The 21,332-nt window shown below is 41.9% G+C and overlaps 1 protein-coding gene and 1 long non-coding RNA gene across 4 annotated transcripts in view; both read left to right on the forward strand.

The window, feature by feature from the left end:
• The window catches only part of ZDHHC8 (zinc finger DHHC-type palmitoyltransferase 8), a 111,083-nt gene that overhangs the window by 56,552 nt on the left and 33,199 nt on the right, over positions 1–21,332 (forward strand). The gene's annotated exons all lie outside the window — the stretch shown is intronic.
• On the forward strand, positions 1,074–2,185 carry LOC134427503 (uncharacterized). The gene is made up of 3 exons (XR_010030194.1): positions 1,074–1,225; positions 1,314–1,341; positions 1,850–2,185. It is a non-coding gene; the product is annotated as an uncharacterized LOC134427503 (long non-coding RNA).

The raw sequence follows: 21,332 nt of genomic DNA on the forward strand, positions 1-21,332 counted from the left end.
CTTCATAAAGCTGCAAAATAAACACATTGAACTCTCCTGTAATCAGTTCATGCCTGAAGTCATCTTGTCCTGTGTGCTGTCAGAGAGTCTGAGTAACTGCTATGGTGAAATAAGATCCTCTGTCAGGATTGTAAATACCTTCCAAAACTGAGCTCAGACAGAGAGCCAGCACTGCAGTACTGGGGTCTGTGGGTGCCATTGCAGGGAGGGGCTGTGTAAGAACAAACCTCTGTCAGACACATTGTAGAGATTTCCTCCTACTGGGCCTGGACTTCATAGCTCCCTCAGGTTGCCAGAACTGAGCACCGTGCAGAGTTTGTGGCTTTTGTGTCAGATTTCTTAATGCAGTGCCTGATGTACAAATACTGCAGCAAAACACAGGGTTTATAGCTACCCTGCCACATGGCCTGACTCCTGTCCTTGATTTCACCTCTGGAGCTCTCCTTGGCTATCCTCATCTCCCTCCCCAAATTAGCAATCTCTGCATAAAGAAAATGAGCATCAAGATCATTCCCAGCAAGAAGTATCCTTCATAATAAGACCAAAAGCTCCATTTCATGGAAACGTTTTGTGAGTCAGCATGCTGAAATCCACAGTTCAGGCAGTACATCCCAAAGATCATTATTAAGTAGTGTGGCTAAGAACTGTTTTCCTGGGAGTGATTTTGCTGCTTGGGCAAATCTCTCACAGGTGCAGCCTATCAGGAAGTCCAGACTGTTTCCTATAAACAAGCAAGAAAAAACAATCCAAAGGACAGCAATGATCTCTTGCCTTGCCAGCAGGGAAACTCCAAGAGAAGACTTGGACTTCAGTGGAAGTAGAATCTGGGGGGAGAGGAAATCCATAGTCTATAATGGGATTTTTGGAAGGAACCATTTATTCTGTACAAAATTGTCCAGTCAAAAGAGCTGATAAGTTTAAGGAACAAGCAGAAATACCCAAGGAAAAGCTCAGGCAACCCAGCCTGGTTACTGAATTGAATGCAGCCCTCTCTTTGTATGGTACAGATGGGCCTGAGAAGAGATTTAAGTCATCTGCTATGCAACGTGCATACTTTGCCATAGCCAATTTCATCTGCAGCAGCCAACACTGATTGTTCAAGTGGGGTAACTCCAGCAATCTGAGAGTGCAGCCCCCTTTTTCTTTTTCTTTTTTTTTTTAATTGAAGATGGCCAAAAGAACCCAAATTACAGGGATCTTCCTCACCTGAGAGGCACAGAGTTTGGTAAGTAGATCTTTTTGATAATTCCCTTAAGTGCATCCCCAGCTTCAGCCCAGTGATGCAACACTGATATGTTCCTCTTTTCTCCTAGGAATGAGAATTCAAGTACCAGCAAGAAGGTAAGCTGTGAGTTATTACAAATTTCACATCTATTCCAAAAAGATTCTTCCTAGAAATCCTTTGAATATGAAATTAAATACTGTTTGAAGTCAGTTGTCTTGGAAAATTTTCTGGTCCTTTTTTTCTACCCAGTTCATGTAGAATGTGATAATTTATTCTTTTGTTTCCTTGGCTGAGGGGAATTCAGTGTGTATTTTTGCTTCACCCCACTAGTTTGAGTGATTCATCTTGCCTTCCAAAGTGATTACATGTCCATCAATCCAACCACAAACCCCTTTTTGAAAAATCCTTGCTGCTGTTATATGCACTGAATAAATCCCAGCCAGACTACCTCAAATATATGCTTCTGTGACACAATAAAATGATTGCAGGGATTATAGCCCTCTGTTGCTGCAACTGAGAGCTATTTCAGCATTGAGCAAATAAACCAAACAACCTTCCCATTCCCCACCCCACTCTAAAACCACTGCAGAGTGTGTATAACCTATATTTCATCTTTTTCTGCAGCATCCAGAAGAGTCTGTGGAAGCAGCTACCTGGAGCAGCCCTCTCATTGTTTTCCACCTGCAGCCTCATGAGACTTGTCTCCAAATAGCTGCACTGGGCCTTTCTCCTGGCACTGAGTTGTTGTTAAACATTTTCCCATCTGGTTTTGGCTCCACAATGGATTTCTACTGAACCCTGAAAGCAGTGAATTCTTTTGACTGAAAATGACCTGACTGAAGCAGAATGCAATTTGAAGAGTCTTCCACATGTTAGTGCTATATCCTGGAAGCCTCCCTTAAGGATTAGTGGTTCCTCAAATGCATCAATGGCCAGGGCTGGCAGTGCTCTCACAGGCAGAGCACCTCTCAGGTGGCCTCCTTGGCTCTGGTTTTGCCTCAGGTTATTTTCACTTCTCTTTCCTCAGAGCTGTCTTTCCTCATCAGCTCCTCTTCTTCCTCTTTTACTCGTGGGTGTTGCTCTTCAAGAGCAAATTCTTATTAACTTAAATCATGGTTGCTTTGGCTCCACCTTCTGCTCTTTGTATTTCAGTATTACATTTCACTTGTTATGGTTTATTTTTTAATCAAACCATATCACATTACTTTTTGGGGCCACAGAAGTGTGTTTGACATGTTTAAGTTGCCACTGTGAGGTTCTTCTCCAAACAGAATTCAAACCATTATGTTGCAATCTGTACCAGAGCCTTTCTAGCAGCTGTGTTTATACAGTTTCTAGTAAAATGGGTCCCTGATTAGGATTTTTGAATAGCTCATTCACTGTAAAAATGGTGTTTTGAACCAGCTAAAGCTATTTTAAAAATTGGGATAATATATGATTAAAAGTTTTGGTTTGAAGGAATCAGTGGCAACACCCTGCCAAATTTTAGGCCCCAAACATCATCACCATTAGTATTGTAAAGATTAGGTTACTGGATTTTAACTGGGCAAGAAGTGGTTTTCTTTTGCTTATTAAAAAAATTAACTGAAAAAGACATTTGTCACAGATTGAAAATTTTATGTTCAGTCATCCCAAAATTGTTGAAGTTTGGTACATTAGATGAAACTGAAGACCGGTTCTTTTTTTTTGGAATTGTCAAGCAGCAGTGATTTGAGGGCAACCTGCTGTAGAATAGAAGCTGAACATGAGGCAGTTCTGGGGCTGCTCCACAGTTATCAGGACAAGTTGTCTGACAAACCAAACCCCATCCTCAGCTGAGTGACACTGACACAGCACAGACTCTGTGTGTTGGGCAGGTGGGATTTCAGGAGCCTGTCTGCCCCTTCTGTGCCTCAGGAGGATGGAGGAGCAGTAGCTGCTGTGGCAGCAGCAGTTTTTTGCAGGGAACCCGGAACCCTGCGGGCTCTTCCTGCCACTGGTGAGGCTGGGTGGAAGAGGTTCCTCATCTTTGCTGTTCCCCAGCTGCATTGCCACAGTTCTGCAGGTTTGGTTGCTTGTGTTCATGCTGCAGACACTGGTGCTGTACAAAACCAGTAGGTGCACATTAAGGCAGGGAAACACAAGTGCTGCTTTTGCTCCATTAAACTGGAGCTCAGGAATAAAGGACCAAAAGCTACTTCGACTGACAGACTCCATATTTAAATGTTTTTTAAATCATAAACTAAGAGCAGAGATTTATGAGTTTGTGTCATGATCCATAAATCTAAATCTTGTCCTTTGCCTCTAGACAAATGGCTTGTAGAGGAATTTGTAGTGGTTTGGATAAGTCTAGGTTTCAGCAGTCAGCCCTCTTAAGTCAGACATATATGAAACATCTGTGATTGTTTGAGGAATTTGGCAGACAATCGTGTACTTAAATCACATTTTCCCCTTTGAAAGTTGGAAATGTCCATGTATGAATTAGACACACAAGCCACATAACTCTGCACTTGTGAATTAGACAAGGTATCAACCTGCTGTTACCTTGCAAATCCTACTGCAAGATAAGAGCAAGGTGATACCTTGCTGTAGTGAAAGAGGCCAGCTTAAAGTTCTTTAAACTGTGTACCTTTTTTGTGCCCCAGAATAAAATCTAAGAGCTTTAGGGGAAGTTGCTGCTAAATGGCAGGCTACTTTAGTGTTCAGAATTTGCCAGTTAGCCAGAAGACTAAGACTGAAATCAAAAGGTTCTTTGAGTAAAATTACACAAACCCTCCTTTGCAGGCAGAGTTGCTGAGTTACGTGCATAGCTGTCACATGCTGGGCCCCCGAGTACATTCACCATGCAGTTGTGCAGAGTCTGTCTAGAATCATCTCATCCTATAATGAGATCATGTGAATTCAAAGCATATTAAACTTAATCCTAGTTTTCAGGATTATACCCTGTAAATTTAAAAATGCAGAGTATAAAAAACACGTAATGTTCTTGACTGCTTACTATAAAAAATGGGGCCCAGCTCATTGTGAACCAGCTTTGGTTCTGCTGCTGAAAGCTGAATTTGGTGAAGGGACTTCAGTGGGAAATTCAAGCTGATGTCTGGTGACCTTTGTCAAGCAGAACAAATGATTGCTCTGTTTGCTAGAATTGTATTAGTGCTGGATGCTTCTGGTACAGCCTGAGCAAACGAAGTTTAAAAGTCTGGCTGTCTATCAGCAAACTTTGCCTTTTGATTGAGTCTGTGCTGCAGCATGGACCCTCCAGGCAGGGATTGAGGCTCTGCTTTATTTGATGTCAGCTTCTTCAATAGTTCCAGAAAGTAATTTTGCTTGTAATAGAAAAGCATGATGAAAACAGACATAATCTAAATAATGTGTTAAAATCAATTTCTGTGTGTCAGATTCCTGCATAGCAAATGTCCTTTGGTGCACACAGGAATTGCCTGAGCAACCCAAGGAAGAGGCTGTCACACACATGCAGGTTGCACCTCTGAGAACTCCAGCTCTGGAATGACAAAGCAGAGCTGTCAACTATTTAAGCTTAACCAGCTCTGTGGACACAGAGCCAAAACTAGGCAAGAGAACACCCCTAAAAAGAGAAGCCAAAATTTGCAGCTAGTCATTGAATAATCTGTAAGAGCTAAAGGCTACATGATTCTGACTTGACCACTGAAATGCTGTAAATTTACTGTGGAAGTGCCCTTGGTAGCTTTGAGCTTGAGGATGTGCAAGATTTATTAGCAGCATTCAGTGACCTGTCTTGTGTGATGCCAGGCCTTTCCATGTTCAGCTCCCTGCTTTATTCTAAGGACAAGCTTAGTAGTCCTTCTGAGGCAGAGGTTTTTACTGTGCCTGATTGAGCAGCATCACACTGGAAGGAAAGAAGGTGGAAGGATTGTCTTCCCCAAAACCATTGCTGGAACAAAAATGACCCACACTGGCTTCAGTGGAAAACAGGCTTATTGTTTTCTTGCAGCTCTTTCTGCCACCTCCTTTCCCCTTCTTTCCTTTCTGTCTTCTGTACTTTGGCTTCACTGTTCTCTCCTTTACATCTCTCCCTTTCTTTGCTTACTGCTCCTTTGCACACTTAATCCAAGGCAGTCAGTTCTAACTGGGGTTTTTGCTTTATTCCCTGGGAAACATCTGTATCCTTTCTGTTCCCTTCCCAGGGGCTTTTTTTAATGCCAGCACTGGTGCATCTCAGCCAGCTGCAAACTTCCCTCTCCTCCAGCTGAGCAAGAAGTTGACAGCAGCAGACTGGGTGCCTGACTGGACTCAGCTGAGCATCTCCCTTTGGATATTCTTGGTGGCTGCTGCCACGCTCCCCACACCATGGCCCAGTTTCTCTCTCTGTGGTGGGGGTGGCAGGGAGGGTTGGCACAGAATGTGCAAACCAACCTGGCATCTTCCACAACTGTATTTTTTTCCCCCCTTGAAGAATATAGTTTTCCTTTTAACCTGTTTGGAAGGCTTTCTTGACATCTATGGGGTAATGCAGTGTAGTATTTCTCTTGGCAGCCTATCTGAACCATTTCAGGAGGTTGTGGCTGATTGGCAGCTGTCAGTCCCTGGCTGTGCATTGTCAGTGTTTTGCTTAGGGAGGCTGAATTGCCTGATACAGCTCTCTGGAATGTAGCAGGAGGCAGTGCAGCATTTTCATTTAATTGCTTGTGGAGATAGCTGCAGGATTGCCCTGTCAGAAAATATTGCTAAATCTCCGGGGATTTCTTGGCATTTTGTTGCCACAATAAAGTCATAGTTGTCACAGTGGCTTAGTACAGCCACCAATATATGCACACTTATTTGTGCAGCCTGAAAATGTAGTGCAATAATAAAATACTCTATTTACATTCCTGCGACTTGCATTCATTTGAGTCTTCTAATGCTGCTTTTGTTATTCACTGTATTGTCTAAATGCATATTTCTTATATATGGAATTTATAAAGATGTTAAGAAGAGTTGTCAGTAAAGTCACATCTTGCAACCAGTCTTAAACATGATCCTACTTGTGGGTTTGTGCCTCTGCTGTTTTTATTACCTAAGCATTTCAGTTTTGGAAATCCATATTTATAAGGAATTTGTTCCACAGTAGAATTGCCATTGCATTGTTAATACCAAGATGACAAGTGGCCTGAAAATGAAGTGTTGAGCAAACACAAGCAGTTTTCACTTGAGCTCTTTTTGACTATCCTGAAGCCCAGCCAGTCCATGTTGTGGAGCATTTGCAGAGTAAGATTGATGTAGTGCAGAGCTGCTGCTGAGTTACAGAAAGGCAGTCAGTTGAGACCAAAAATGAGGTTCCTGTGTATCCAACTCTACCCTAGCCAGTCAAAAGTTTGCTTGCTTTGAGAATGTAAAGGTATCTGTTTTTCTGTGTGTCATAGCTGAAACCTCCATGTTCAGGGTTATGTTCACTATATGTAAAATATTAGCCTGCAGGAGGCATAGATTTTTCCAAAAAATTATCTTAGTTGCACAAGTGTGAAAAACACTTGCTCTGTATGGTGTTTTTGAAGATCCTTTTCTCACACTGTATTTGTGTCTGTTCCTCTTGTCCCCAGTGAGGTGTTTCACTTAAAGCATCATGGATAAATCAGAAGAGCATCCATCGTGTGAGCAGCATGGAGAATATTCCAATTATCTTCTTACCCACATCTGTGGGACTAAACCATGAACATCCCTGCCAGGTTGCTCAGTCATTCTGGCCCAAGCAGGACTGCTTACATGAGTAAAAAAATTCAATGTGATCTTGCAGCGCTGTTTAACAAAGTCATGGGCACACTGGTCATGGTAGGGTGTTATTGGAGGAACTTTCCTCATGCTTATCTGTGCTTTTACTCCTTCCATTTGTCACTGCCTTGGTGCCTCTCACTTCTGGGTTTTTCTTTAGGAGGAGCTTTATGTCTCTGTTAGGATACATTTGTGAATTCACTGTTTTTTCTCACAGAACTTAAACTGGAAAGAGATTTTGAGTATGTCTTACAAAACAGATGTGAAATCCAAGCTAATCAAACTAATCTGGTAAAATAGGTTTTAGAATTAATCTAACATCAATCTGCTGCTCTGTAAAAAGCACACATCAGCAGTGCTTATTGTCTGTAGCCATAAGAGAGGGAGAAAAAAAAATCCACATGCATTCAGCTACTGCAGCAGCAAAGACTTTCCTTAGAACAGTGAACATGATCATCACAGTGCTGTGTGTTAGCCTAAACTTACTAATAAAGGTTTGTGCTCAGATCCAGCCTCTCTGAGAGAGACTGAGCTGAAAATCATCCCTGGAAACCTGGCAGATTTGTGAGTTGGGTGAAGAGGAGATAAAATATGATTTTCAGGCTGTAATGAAAGATGGCTTTGGAGGACATGTGCATGTGCAAGGAGCCTGAGGGAGGAAGTGGAAGATAGGAAATTCTGTGCCTTTGAACACTGACAAATCACCTGGCTGTGCTTAATGATCTGACAGCATCTTCTCACCAGCTGCATCAACATTTGGGCTATTCATCACCTTTATAGATTCACAGCATTGGGTAGCACAACTTTTCTATCAACACATGATTTTTCCTGGCTGGTGAGCTGCAGAAAAGCTTCTTACAGTTCCTTTGATAGGGAAAGCACACAAACAGGCAGGTAGTACTCCCTGTCAGATTATGGGATTTATGTCTCTGAACCATTTCTGTCTGCCACAGCCATTTCAAGTTTGAGACATTGATTCCAGAAAGTGGTATTTTGCTATTCAACATCAAAGATTTGGTCAAAGTTTTCTTCTGATCGAATTATTTATGTCTTCATAAACTTGCCTCTCAGTAAGACTTCCCAGTGTCCCCTGTGATGAGTTTAGGAATGACTGAAGATCATAAAAAAAACAAATGGAGAGGTTTTCATAGAGACAGCATTCATTTGGGGAAGCAGTGGTATCTTTATCATTTATTACTGGGAAGCAACTTTGTCATCACATTTGGGAGACAGCTGTGTACAGCTGCTGGATGGAACTGGTTTTTGGATAGCTGGTTTGTAAGAATTGACATTCATCACAGTGACATTCATCACTGATCCACTGAAGGGCCTTGGTGCTGCCAAGACTAATGAGTACACTGTAACATCAGCAACCCCATTGAAATAAAAAATGAGAGGTCTTACAGTGTTTGAGGGTTGGATTTAATAACATTTTAAATGTTTTTGTGTGAAGGTGGTGTTGATGGTTCTGGTGGTGATGTTTCATTGGTCACTCACGTGATTTGCCCTAGATAGAAACATAGATCATAGAATTTGGGAAAGGTCTTCCAGCTCAAACAACAGACCCAGCCCCTGTTGTTTATAGTATGGAGTTACTGTCCCGTTTCTCTAGCACAGCAAAGGTGAGAAGCCAATCAGGAGCATGTTATGATTTGACTGTGCTTATGAACTCTTTTGTTTTCATTAATTTTATTTGCATATCTGTATTTGCCTAAGCGAGACCTACTAAGCAGTGTTTAAATTAAACTTTAGCATTTGCCAGAATAAAAAGGAACATTGTACAACTGATGACAAAAACTACAGTTGATGCAAGTATCAAAGAGGACTTTGGCATAACTAACACAGTACCCTATGCAAATATTCTTAGTTGAAAAGGAATTAATCCCTATCCAAAGGGCTAGCACAAATCTTTCAATGGCACATAAGCCTGCTTTTGAAAGAGCAGGTGCTTAGCAAGCCCTGAGGATTCTGATTTCCAAACTGTACACTGTATTGACACATGCAAATACCTTGAAAACAAATTTCCAAACTTTTTTCTCTTACAAATTTGCTATAAATTCTGTGTTTTGTGAATTTAGATTTAAGTTATATGGCATGCAGAAATTCTGCAAGAGCAGGATCGTGTCATTCTGGAACTGAGCAAAATCGTCTTTAAGCTGGGGTCAGACCAAACTGTAATTAAGGATTGGCCAGGTCCATTTGCCAAGCTGCTCATTTTGATCATTCATAGCAAGACACCCTTATTTTGTAAAAATCCTTTTGTTGGTGAAGACAGCAGGCAGGTTCTATTCTGTCCTCGAAGAAGGTGGCTTGGTGCCAGTGGCAGCAGCCAGCAATCCAAAGTGTTTTGTTTAATCACAAGATTAATTTTTCCTTTTATTGGCTTTTCCTTTCAATATCACCAAGCATGACATGTTGTAAAGCAGAAACAGTGGTTGAACAAGGGCTGGCGAGCATCTCTAAGCCCCCTGGCTATGTTGATAGCAAAGTGAACATTTGGCTTGGTGTGCAGCCATTAGAAACTCCCAGGAAACCAAACTGGGAGAACTCTGCTGTCAAGGCATGGGCTGTGTGCCTGCTGAGGAAGGAGGGAAGGGGAAGCAAGAGCTGTGCTTTTCCTCCTTCCACACTTCAAACATCTGCAGTTTCGGTAGCACATCAGACACCTGAGTTTTTGTGCTGTAGATCCAGTCCATGGATGGTCTGTGGTTCTATTAAAATGTATTTATTTTAGCCTTAGTGTGGCTATATGCAAGTTAACTTCTAAATGGAAAGGGTCAAGGATCCAAATCAAGTTAAAGATTTGTACTCATCCCACTGAACACAAGGACTTGTGCCTTGCATTGAATCATATAGGAAAAAAATTACATTTTTTCCCAGAAGGATGATGTTAGATTCAAAACTTTTTTATCCTCAGAGTTTTCAGCAGTGACAGGATTAGCATCTCTGGTGTTCTGAGCCATCATGCAGAAATCTGATCATGGGTGAGAATGCTTATGGTGAAGAGGCTCTGTCTGCTTCTGTATCTGCAAACAACCATGTCTCTTCATTTTTATTCAGGAGACTCTGATGGTCTTGGAATGGAAAATTTGGCAGAGTTTGGTGGGAGTGCAAGAATGGATAACTGTTTGGCAAAGAGTTGTGAGCTTCCAGAACCCTGCATTTTGAGGGTTATTAAATATTTTAAAACTTACATGCTTCTGTCTTTCTACAGTCTATATTATAATCTGTGAATGAATATTGTGTTCCCAGTGGTCAAAGACAGATGATAAAACTTTACTGAGTTTAGAGGAAGGTAAGTGTACCTTCAGGGTAGTGTTCCTTTAAATTAAGATTTCTTGGTTTGGATTTGACTTGCTTTACTGACATCTTCAGTATAATAGCATGGATTTGCATGTACCTTTTCCAGCCAAATTTGATTTATTAGCTTTTCACAATCAAACAGTAGGGCAAACAATAATGTTAATCTCCTCTATGAATAATACAGCTGCTAAAAGACCAGGGATCACTTCATGGTACAGGCAGATGCTGCTGGTAATTTGTCAAGGTCAGGCTCCCCTGAAAACAAAGGTTAAAAATTGCTGCCCTGACCTATGGTTGTTCCAAGTTCCTGTGCCACAAGAGCTGCTCCTGTCAATTTTTCCTTCTGCAGTGAAACTGCTCTGTGATTGATCATCTTGTGAAAAGATTTCAATAACTGTAAAGTAAAAATTTACAAATGTCACTTTTTTGAACAGACACCATGTGGCAACTCTCAAGGAAGAGATCTAATTTTTTGTTTCGAGGATTAAACTTCTAAGCCCCAGTTTCCACTCTTTGCCTACTCTCTCAAGGAGCTGAGACTTGAGGGTGGGAGGATTATGTACTGTTATACATTTGTGTAAATGTGAAACATTGACTGGAAATTGCAGGAGGAGACTGCAACCAAACAGCTGTCTTTGCAAATTTAATATTTATTGCAGAGTTAAACAAAATGCCTTATTGTTTAGAGCATTATTTGCCTTGGGCATTGGCTTAGACAGACACGTTGGCTGAAAAGAATTTCCTAACTCCCTTTTCCACACAACAGAAGATTAAGTAGATAATAGCAACAATTGGCTGTTTTGATCTGGCCTTGACATATGTTCCAAGCATCTACTTCATTATTCAACTACATTATTTTTCTCTTTCATGGCTGCAGCATTTTACTCCTACTTTACCATTGCTGCCACTTATGAGCCATCAGGGGCTTCTTTCTGGTCAGAAGTAAACAATTATAAAAGATTCTTGCTGCATAGTGTGTAAATTCTTTATGCACAGGGAGTATTCCTGACACATTTTTAGTATGCAAAGTTTTTCAGAGTTAAGAGAAAGCTCAATTGAATGAAACAAGTTCAAATCAAAAGTTAGAGGAATTGTTTGAGGAAAAAGGCCCAGAAGAGCTGTGATGTTATATGATGATGGTAATGAAAGTGGGAGACAATGAATGGCAGAATATTTTTGTACAGAGCTTTCCCCTGAAGTTTCTCTGACTGTCCTCATGCACCATCTCACCATGTGCTAGGAAGAGGCTTCTGATCAGCAATATAAGTGGGTCACATAAGTTTCCTGCATCTTGCCAGGCCCCCAGGCAGCTGTATTCAAACCTTTTTCAAAATGCTTACTTAGGTTCTGAACAGAATTTATCAGCTGGCACAGAGCAGTGGTTTAACTAGTTCACTCCTTGATGCAAATGGAAGTTGTAGGAAAAGCTGTAGAAGTGCTGTTTCCTTTCTGTGTGCTGCTCTGCAGACAGGACCAGCTGGTACAGCAGCATGTTGGTGACGGTGTTGGTGCCCATCTTCTCTGGAAGGCAAAGGTTTGAGGCTTCTGTCTGTCCTTTTGACAGACTCAAGGCTGGCTCCAGCCAGTGCTCAGCTCCAGCTGTGCTGGAAGGTAGTTTTTTGATTCCTGTGCTTGTACTACAGTCCTGCTCCTGTCAGATCTTGGATCAGAAGACAGGGATGCACTTACACCCAGGGAAAGTTGTCTTCCTGTGTGCCTAGGCACCATGTTAGTCTTTTAGTCTGTTTTATGTTATCAATGAATTGCAAAGTCCACATTGTAATTGGTTTAAATGAGAATATGGAGTAGAGTCTGACACAGTGGAGTTGCAGTGAGTGGTTGCCAAAGCTCTGAGGGACCAGAGTTTGCAGCCACATTAAGACAGGGCATAACTGGAAGTATCTGAAAGTTGAGAGCGTATCTTTCCTTGACCCATTTTCCTCTCACACAGCTGTAGTGGCAGGAGATGAGGGAGCATTAAATGATTGTAATACCCACAGCTCTGTGTTTCTTTATGCTTATTTAGTTGCTGTGTCTGAGTCTCTGAGCAGTCTGCACACACTGCAGGCACTGCCCCTGTTTCAAACACAGAGCACTCAGTGAGTTAAGGTCAGTTTTGCAGAATCTGCCACAGTGTGGAAGATGCTAAGCAGCAAATTGGTAGAGTTGCTTCAGTTACTGAAATTAAAATACTTAAGCAAACTGACTAAATGGGCTTCTGCATCTGCATTGCAGATTTGCACTGACCTGGTAGATCGATGTTAGACTTGGCTGTGCTAATACAATTTTTCTACCAGACTGCAGTTAATTACCCGATACTGGCTGGCAGCATCCACTTGTGAGGGTGTATCCACTCTGCAGAGATGGGATGCTTCAGGTGCAAAACATTTCAAGGTGACTCTCACAGCCTGGCCTCCACTTGTGACTGTTACAGTACAGGAAAGTCCATGTAGCACTGGAGACAACAAGATTGATTGGCTAAAATTTATAGAAACTGAAAATTGAGGGGAAGGTACAGTAACACAGTGTTGTAGTGTTGGCTTTCACTGAGTATATAGAAAATGCCATCATAAAAGACAAAGGTAAAACATGTTTTTCCTATTCACTAGAAAAAGCACTTTGTGCCTACTGGAAAGTCCAGAAATTTCCAAACCCCAGAAGTTTCCATAGAAATAATGAGCAAATTTATGTGTCCTTTGTGAAAACAGTTTTTGATCCAGGAGATGCTGTTCTTATTATGCCTGTTAGTCTTTGTGAACTTCTGTGAAGTCACACTGCAGTTAGACTAGGTGTCAAGCCAAACACAACTGTTTGTAATATTGTTTGCACACAAAGCAAGGTGTGGTGTTAGAAGTAGTTTTCAGCACAAAAGCAAATGACAAACAATAGATTTCATTAGTAGAAAACAATGAATTGGATTGGTTCAGCCAACAACTTTGCTAGTTATAAAAAAAAATTAGCCTGAACAAGTCCTGTCCTTTCTGATGGAGGTTATCCAACAAATCTTTCACATTGTTATCAGTCTGCAAATCAACTTGACACAGTCATTGGTTCCTATAATTTGAGATCAGGTGGTCACTGCTGGATTTTAACTGGCTTAAGACCCACTAGCAGGGCCCCTTGGGACTGGCACTTTCACCATTTGCCATGGCTGTGAGAGGCAGCTGCAGGTCATTTACTCTGCCTCCTGAGTCACACTCAGAGAACCCTTAATCCAAAACGAATGCTGGAAATCGTCCCCCGTGGACCTGGCAAAGTCATCCAAGCTGAAGACAGATGGGAAATTACAACAATTTGCAAGAGAGATGTTCCAGAGAGGTTCTGCTTTTCGTGCTTTGTGCTCCTGGCTCGGGGAGGGGGAGCTGGAGGTTTAACTCTCCTGCAGACACAGTGAGCCTGTGTGCAGACTGTTCTGGAGCGTCCCGAGCTCCATGTGGTGTGTGTGTGCATCGTGGGGTGGTGGAAAAACAAGCCACGCATTCTCTAGCCTGTCACCACGGGCTTTCTTCCTGTTTGAAGGGCAATGAGCACTTCAAGTTCTTTTCTTTGTCACTGGCTGTGCTGTTGTAAATGAGCAACACAAGGCTGTGTAATTTGAACAATTCAACGCCCGCGTGTTTGTGCAGGCGAGGGCTCGCAGTCCAACCAAACACGTAGGAAACAGAATCCTGGTAGAAAGGGAATCTGTTCTCCTTGGCTGCTCCTCCCCTCTGCCCAGGCAGCCCTTCTGCCAGAAGTGCACACCCAGGATGGCTTTCCCGAAGGGCTTTGCTGGGATGGTTTAAGTTCTCAGTTAAACCATCACTGAGAGGCCCCTCACTGTCTGGAGCACTGGCACAGGGGCTCCATGGGAGCACACCCTCTGCACAGCCTCTGCTTTTTCTACATCTATTAGGATGTTCTGAATTCACTTTAACCCCTTTTTTGTTTTGTTGGCACAAATTGTGAATAACTGAAAACATTTCCAGTTCAAGGCAGGGTTCTGCTGTCTTGGCATCTGTTCCTATTCAGAATGAGGATACTTGCATTTTCTTGCTGGCTGTGTTTACTGTATCTTTAGCATAACCATATCATTCTCTCTAGCTGTTATGTTTTTCCAACATCCACAAAAATTCCCTGGTTAAACTAAGCCATGGTTATGTGAATTTGAGAGAAACAAGGAATACCAAAGGAGCTGCTGCATAGCAGTTACTAAAGAAACAAGGCAGATGCATTTTCTCATCTTGCACAGTTAAGACAGCTAACATGGAGCTTTTATTTTCTTTCTAATAGCCCTCTGAAGGAAGGCTGTGTTCTCTACAGCCTTTGCAAGCACGGAGTTTTGCAATTCAGAAATACTAACAATTCCTAAATAATTATTAATTCAGCAAAGCTGATTGCTTTTGTTCATGGCAGGAAGGGATGCAGTCAAACCCCAACCTCCAGATGTCCCAGGGACTGTGGTTTGCCTTGAGCTGTCCTGGGGAGGGTGGAGAGAAAATATGATGCTTTAGAAGTTAAATACAGAGTTAAACTGCTGTGTGGCAGTGCTCCATTTCGAGGGAAAAGACAAGATCCAAACAATCTTATGTTTAATTACAAAAAATCAAAGCAAAGCACTATGAAAAGCAAGCACATTTGTTAACTTGTCAATGACTTGATGGATCTGGTATTGTAAAAAAAAAATAAAACCTGCTGATATCTCTGTTTATTGTTGAACAGCAGATGTTGAAGAGCTGATAAAATGAGTGTGTCACTCATGTCCAAGGAATAAACAATGTTAAAGGCTCTTTTCCTCTCTGTGGTGTGTGGAAGCAGGCCTGTAAGTGTGGCAGGATTAATATCACAAGCAAGAAGCTTTGGGAGGGCTGGTGTGACAGAAGATGAGGAAGAGGATGGGCCCCACTCCTCATCTGCATCTCCTTGCCCAACCTGCAGCAGTGTAAATCTCTTGTTTAAGGATGTACCAGTCTCTTGCTGAGAGTCATTAATTTCAGCCATTCTTTTAGTAAGTCATTGTCCCTAGTTGGTGAACTTCTCTTGGGACAGGCTATAATACCTTCCAGTTAACTTTTATTGACATATCTTTGTATTATTTTAAATGGAAAACTTCCCAAAATTGCTGAAGTTAATGTTAAAAGTGAGGTGTTTCCAGAGGGAAAAAAACTGTGCTGAATTGTGGAATATATGAACAAACTGGTGAAAAAAATATCCCCCTCACCCAGGTCACTCAAAATACCTGACAGCTTCTTCAGGTAAATAAGCAAAAGCCTGTTTTTAGTCCATTGGGTGGGTGAGAAAAATATTATCTGGATGAATCAAATGTGCATCCTGGAACTAAAACATAAAAAAGCCACTCTTCTGGCTCTGAAAAAGAAATTGCTTTTTATATTCACCAGAGGGTACTTCAGGGATTTAACTCCCCAGAACATGGTTCATTTCTACCTTGTACTTGACCTGTGGAACCAGGTGCACTGTACTACAATTTCAGAAATTACAAATTTTCTTCAAAGTTTTCCTCAGAGTACGAGTTGCAGCTCTGTGCTTGGATTTTCTGATTACTCTGATTTTCTTTTTTTTTTATTTTGTCCCCTCAGTCAAAGGAGATGATGGAGAAGTTTCATCTTAGCATGCTTTGCTTATGTCTCTGTGGCTGTTATCCTGTGATGTGCAGCTCCACATTTCCCCTATCCACTGTGTCAGATTCATCTGCTTTTAAAGAGGAGTGTAAAGGGCAGTGAGGTATCCCAGAGTTAATGAAGTTCTCTAGTATAAGCCAAAATTAGTTTGCTGGTGGTTTATTTCAGGAAATATTCAAGGAAGAAAGGACAGGAGGGGTAAGAGATTCATTCAAAAAAACTGAACAGTAAATTATTTTCATTACACTGTGACAGCTGTTCAACAAGAAGTAAATGTTGGTTTTTTTTCTGACAAGGAGAATGATGGTCTCTACCTTTTAAATTAAATCAAGGGAAAAAATATTAATTAAGAACTTAACAAAGTTCAGGAGCAACTGGTTATTTAAAAAGTACACATATTAGTGCAGGCTATTGCCACTGGAAGCAAGGACAGAACTCCACAGACAAACCATCCCACAGTTCAGATCTGGAGCCAGACCTCTGGTTGAAAATTTGGCCTGGAAGTCTCTCAACAGTTAAATCATAAGATGCTGGACACTCCTCATTCTGGTACCAGCTGGGAATCTGGAAAATGTAATGTTTAAGCTGAATATTCACTTTGATTCTTGGAAATAGGAACAAGTTTCATCAAGAAACTGTTTCTTTTTTTATTTTTCTTTTCTTTTCCATTCCTGAATTGGTTTGTCTATTGCATATCATTAGCAGATGGTGGCACATATGTCATTTCCATAGTCTTCTATTTTGGTACAGGAGCTGCTAATTGTCCCATTTTGACTTGAGAGTATTAAGTTTTGTTAATGTGTCTCAGGTAATTGTAATTAGCTTATGTTCCTGAATTATGGCCACAGAGTTGGAAGGGTTTTCATTCATCACATCCAGTGCATAATTGTAGCTTTCCTGGTTACTCTGTGATCCTGCCAAAGAAACACACCCCAAAATGACAAAACCCATGGGCTTTTAGTGAGCAGTGAGGGATTAATAGGGAAAACAGCTACCCTGTGTCCACTGCACTGTGTGAGCAAGCTCTTCTTCTGCCTTTAAAAGTTCTGTTTGGGTGTATAGTCAGTAATACAAAAGTAAAGCAGTGACACTTCCCCACCTTTGTGGCTGCTGGGGGGGATCCTCACCTTGTGCACTTTGGAGTGGGATTGACAAGAAACAAATCTATATACCAGCCTCAATCCCATTGCCCTGTCTCTATACCAGCCTGAATCCCATTTCCCTGTCTCTGTAATTAAGATGCTATCCCCTCATAGGATGTTTTCTAAGAAAGTAATTTTATTTTCTGTCAGCCTGAATTGAATACCTGTGCTCCAGCACAAATATTGGAAGACTGGCTTTATATTTTGTCTAAGCTGACAGAGACACTTAGACCTCAGGTGGTGATGCTGCTAGGTTTCATCATTTAAATAAAAAAAAATTACTATTAATGTGACAGTCACTGTGGTCTGTTTTAGGTTTTTATTGGTCCCCAAAAGCATTTTGGTTTTTTATGGGTTCTGTAATAAGATCTTCCCTGCAGGAGAAGCTGCCTGCAGAAGCCTGCCCTAATCCTGTTAGATGGTAAGCAGAGATGTTTCAGTCATTGATGTGCAGGCAGGGGAATCTTGGGACAGTGATTTAATAGTTTGAGAAGGCTGTGACTGTTCTCCCTTAGTTGTTCTTCTTGGTGTCTGTTGAGAGAATGCTGGGGAAGAGCCTCTGCATGTGTCACCTTTGCCCTGAGCCTGGGACACCTGTGTGCAGCTCCGTGGGCTCCCAGACCTGGAGAGGCACCTGGGAATGCCTTGGAGTGGCCACACAGCCAGATGAAAGCAGCAACTGCATCGTGCTGCTCTGCTGCAGGAGGACGTGTGGGACTGCTCAGTCATTTGATTTAGAACAGGACAAAGGGAGGGAGAGAAGATGAAACAGTGTCTGAAAGTCAAGGAGATCCAAGGAAAGGAGAATAGTTCCACAGAGGGAAGGAAAAGGCAGATTTCTAGTAGAGATGTTTAGAAAAAGGCTCTTTTGACTCTGCTGCTGCCTGGGGGTGTCCTTCCCAAAATTAGAAAGGGGAATGAAGATAATGTTGTTACAGGGGGAGGGTGGAGATAGTGAGAACAAGCTGAGTTTGATGTGTTTCTTCATTTGATGAAAACAAATGAAGAAATGTGTTTGGTTTTGTAACATTTCCACCAGGTTAGGCAGTGGAGTTGTGGTTTTGCACCCTTGGTTTGGTTTGAACTGTTGTTTCCCTCACTTGCAATATAATCTTACACATTTGCTTGCAGGCTTGTGTGTCCCACTACCCTCTGCTGGAAGAAATGAGGATTTTTCTGCTCGGTCCTTGAGCCCCAGAACAGTCCCAGACCTCCAGCAGAAATGGGCAGGGAAGCAGTTTGGGAAGATCCCAGTTCTGCCCTGCTGTTGCTGGCTTCCACCCTGCAGGGAAAGCTGTGGGGTATAAAAATGTGTTTTGGTTTCAGGGCAGTGCATGGCCAGGAGAGGGGTGCACGTGGTGTTTGTGTAGCAGGGGGCTGCATGGGTGGTGTGTCCTGGTCAGTTTTGTTACCTTGGCCATAAATGTTAGGTCTGTTGCAGTTTATGATTAAAGGTGTTGCCATAATAGGCTGAATCACTGATGATTCTCCTCTGATGTCCAGTTTCAAAAGGTGACTGGGACCTTCAAGCTGATGCCTTAAGATTGGGTGAAACATCCCAAAGCAGGTGGTCACAGGAGCATGTTCTTCCCAAATGTAAAGTTTTATATGTTGAAACATGATGGTCTCTTATATTTTTCTTTTCTTAAATCAGCTAAAATAATTTTGATTTTTCATTCCCTGTGTAAAATCTTAATATATTAAGGCTTATACCTGCTGTGCAAATGTTCCTTTTCAGTGTAGTGAGAATGAGGTATAAAAATGTCATGCTCCTAGTTCAGGTTTCCATAAAACCCCTTCAAGAGGATATTCCAGAGGGAAATTAAAGATGAGATTCTAAGAGAGACTTTTGTTTTATTATTATATATTTGCTCCAGTACTTGATATATGAGAATGTTTACGCTTTCTACCCTATCTTCTGTATCTATTTGCAATAGAGGTGCCTTTATCTCTTTGTTTTCTTCATCTCTTCTGTAAAATATGAAGTCCCTAATCATTTTGGTTCACACAGAGGAAGCCTGCAATAACTGCAGTAATTTTGCTGCTCCATGTGTCTGGAAATCTTGAAACAAGAGAGTTCAGATTGGAACTGGTTTTCTTTCCCCACATGGGCAAGCGACTGCATAGATGAATGACCCTGTGCAGCAGTTCTGAAGCATGTTATTCAGGCCATGGACAGGTATTGTTTCCAGATTTCAAAGGCAAGACAAGATCCAGACAGGTCTGCTAGAAACTCTGGTCTCAATTAGTTGTAAATTTCCTGAACAGCATTTTCCAGTCATGGAAGAAATTGAATTGTTATCACCCACCTGACAGGATTTTCCTGCCCCTCCTTTGTCCAAGTCTCTGTAGTGCCCCAGCCCTGCGCAGAGCAGCTGGCAGATCTGTCAGAGCCAGCTGGGTTTGGGTACATTGGTACATCAGTGCATTGGTACCTTTGGTACATTGGTACATTTATTTGGGGCATTGGTACATTGGTACATTTATTTGGGACATTGGTACATTGGTACCTTTGGTACATTGGTACATTTATTTGGGGCATTGGTACATTGGTACCTTTGGTACATTGGTACATTTATTTGGGGCATTGGTACCTTTGGTACACTGGTACATTTATTTGGTACATTGGTACATTGGTACATTGGTACCTTTGGTACATTGGTACCTTTGGTACACTGGTACATTTATTTGGTACATTGGTACCCTTGGTACATTGGTACATTTATTTGGTACATTGGTACATTGGTACATTGGTACCTTTGGTACATTGGTACCTTTGGTACACTGGTACATTTATTTGGTGCATTGGTACATTGGTACATTGGTACCTTTGGTACATTGATACATTTATTTGGTGCATTGGTGGTACCTTTGGTACATTGGTACATTTATTTGGTGCATTGGTACATTTATTTGGTGCATTGGTACATTTGCCGTGCCAGACTCCTCGGTGGTGGGGACAGTGTCAGACCTCACCTGCAGTGGATGGTCCATCCTGTCCCTCCAGGGCTGGTCATGCAACATCCCTGGCAGGGCCAGCTCTGCTGCTGTTCCTGCTTTTCTTCTTTTGCCCTGCATCTTTGAAAGCTCATTGTGGTACCCTGTTCTCTGCTAATCCACCGAGGACATGATCACAGAGTTCAGAGCTCACACTGAGTGCTTCTTCTGCATATTGGCTCATTGTTATTTAAGTGGCACATACTTTAATCTAATAGATGCTGTCTTTTAGTTAGGTAATTGCTCCAGAAGCTGTAAAGGGATGGTGTCTTGTGAAGTTTAATTTCTTTCTACTGAGCTCATGTGGAAAAGGAATATCTAAAAAATCAAATTAACTTTTCAACAAGGGTAATATAGATTGCCTTTTCACTGAAGTCACCACCTCCCTCCTTATATCATAATATTTCTTGTTTCTCTCTCTCTCTCTCTCATCACCACATACTTAAAATGATCTGCCTTGTTTCCACTACCCCACTATGTCAGGAATTCAAACACTGAATGTGTACTAGAAGTTCTGTGGTTGGGGAATACAGTGAGCAAGGGTACAAATCCTTGAGTGCCAGTAGCTGGGGTCACCTTGAGTGTGTCTGAATTAGGCTGCTGATAATTTAAACTTGTCTTAAAAAGCAACTCTGTAGCAGCACCCCACCTTAGCTTTCCCCATTGCTGGGTTCATGTGTGTATTGAGAAGGATGAAGACAATAGAGAAACAGGAGAACATCCTTCAGCCAGGGAGGAGCTCTCCTGTGCCTTTTTTCCATCTGGGGATCTGGCAAATGCCATTCCTGCTATCCAGCAAAAACCTGTGTTACTGATTGCTGAGAGGTCTGGAAGGTCATGAGAGTCACTGGTGGTGACCAAATAAACCATGTTCTTTATTCCTCAGGGAAATGGGATCTGGAGGACTCAGGATGAGGGGCTGTCCTTTTCAGCACTGCTGTAGTCAGTGTGACATTCATTTCATAGTTCTGATGTTTACAAATTGGAAGCACAAGTCTGCATTCCACATGGTGTTTTCAAAAATGCTCAGAAAAGCTCAGTTTGTGTGGAGTTGTGTGTCCCTCTCAGACACTGTGAGGTACCTTCTGCCCTCCCTGGACACTGGCCTGGGCAGCTGCACTGTCATTACTGCTGAAGTGGTGCACAGGGGAGCACAGACAGGGCAGTGCAGCCTCATGCACTGAGAACCCTGCTGTGTTATGAATTACTGGTTCATACAGCATCTTTTGGAGATAATTCTCTGATTTCCCATTTAGCAGGGTTTCCATGGCTTGATGACTTGCTTGTGTGACCTTTGGAATGGGCTGGATGTCACTCAGCTGTTGCACTGCAGGGATGCCT

This window comes from Melospiza melodia, chromosome 20 (assembly GCF_035770615.1).
Source record: "Melospiza melodia melodia isolate bMelMel2 chromosome 20, bMelMel2.pri, whole genome shotgun sequence".
NCBI lineage: Eukaryota > Metazoa > Chordata > Aves > Passeriformes > Passerellidae > Melospiza > Melospiza melodia.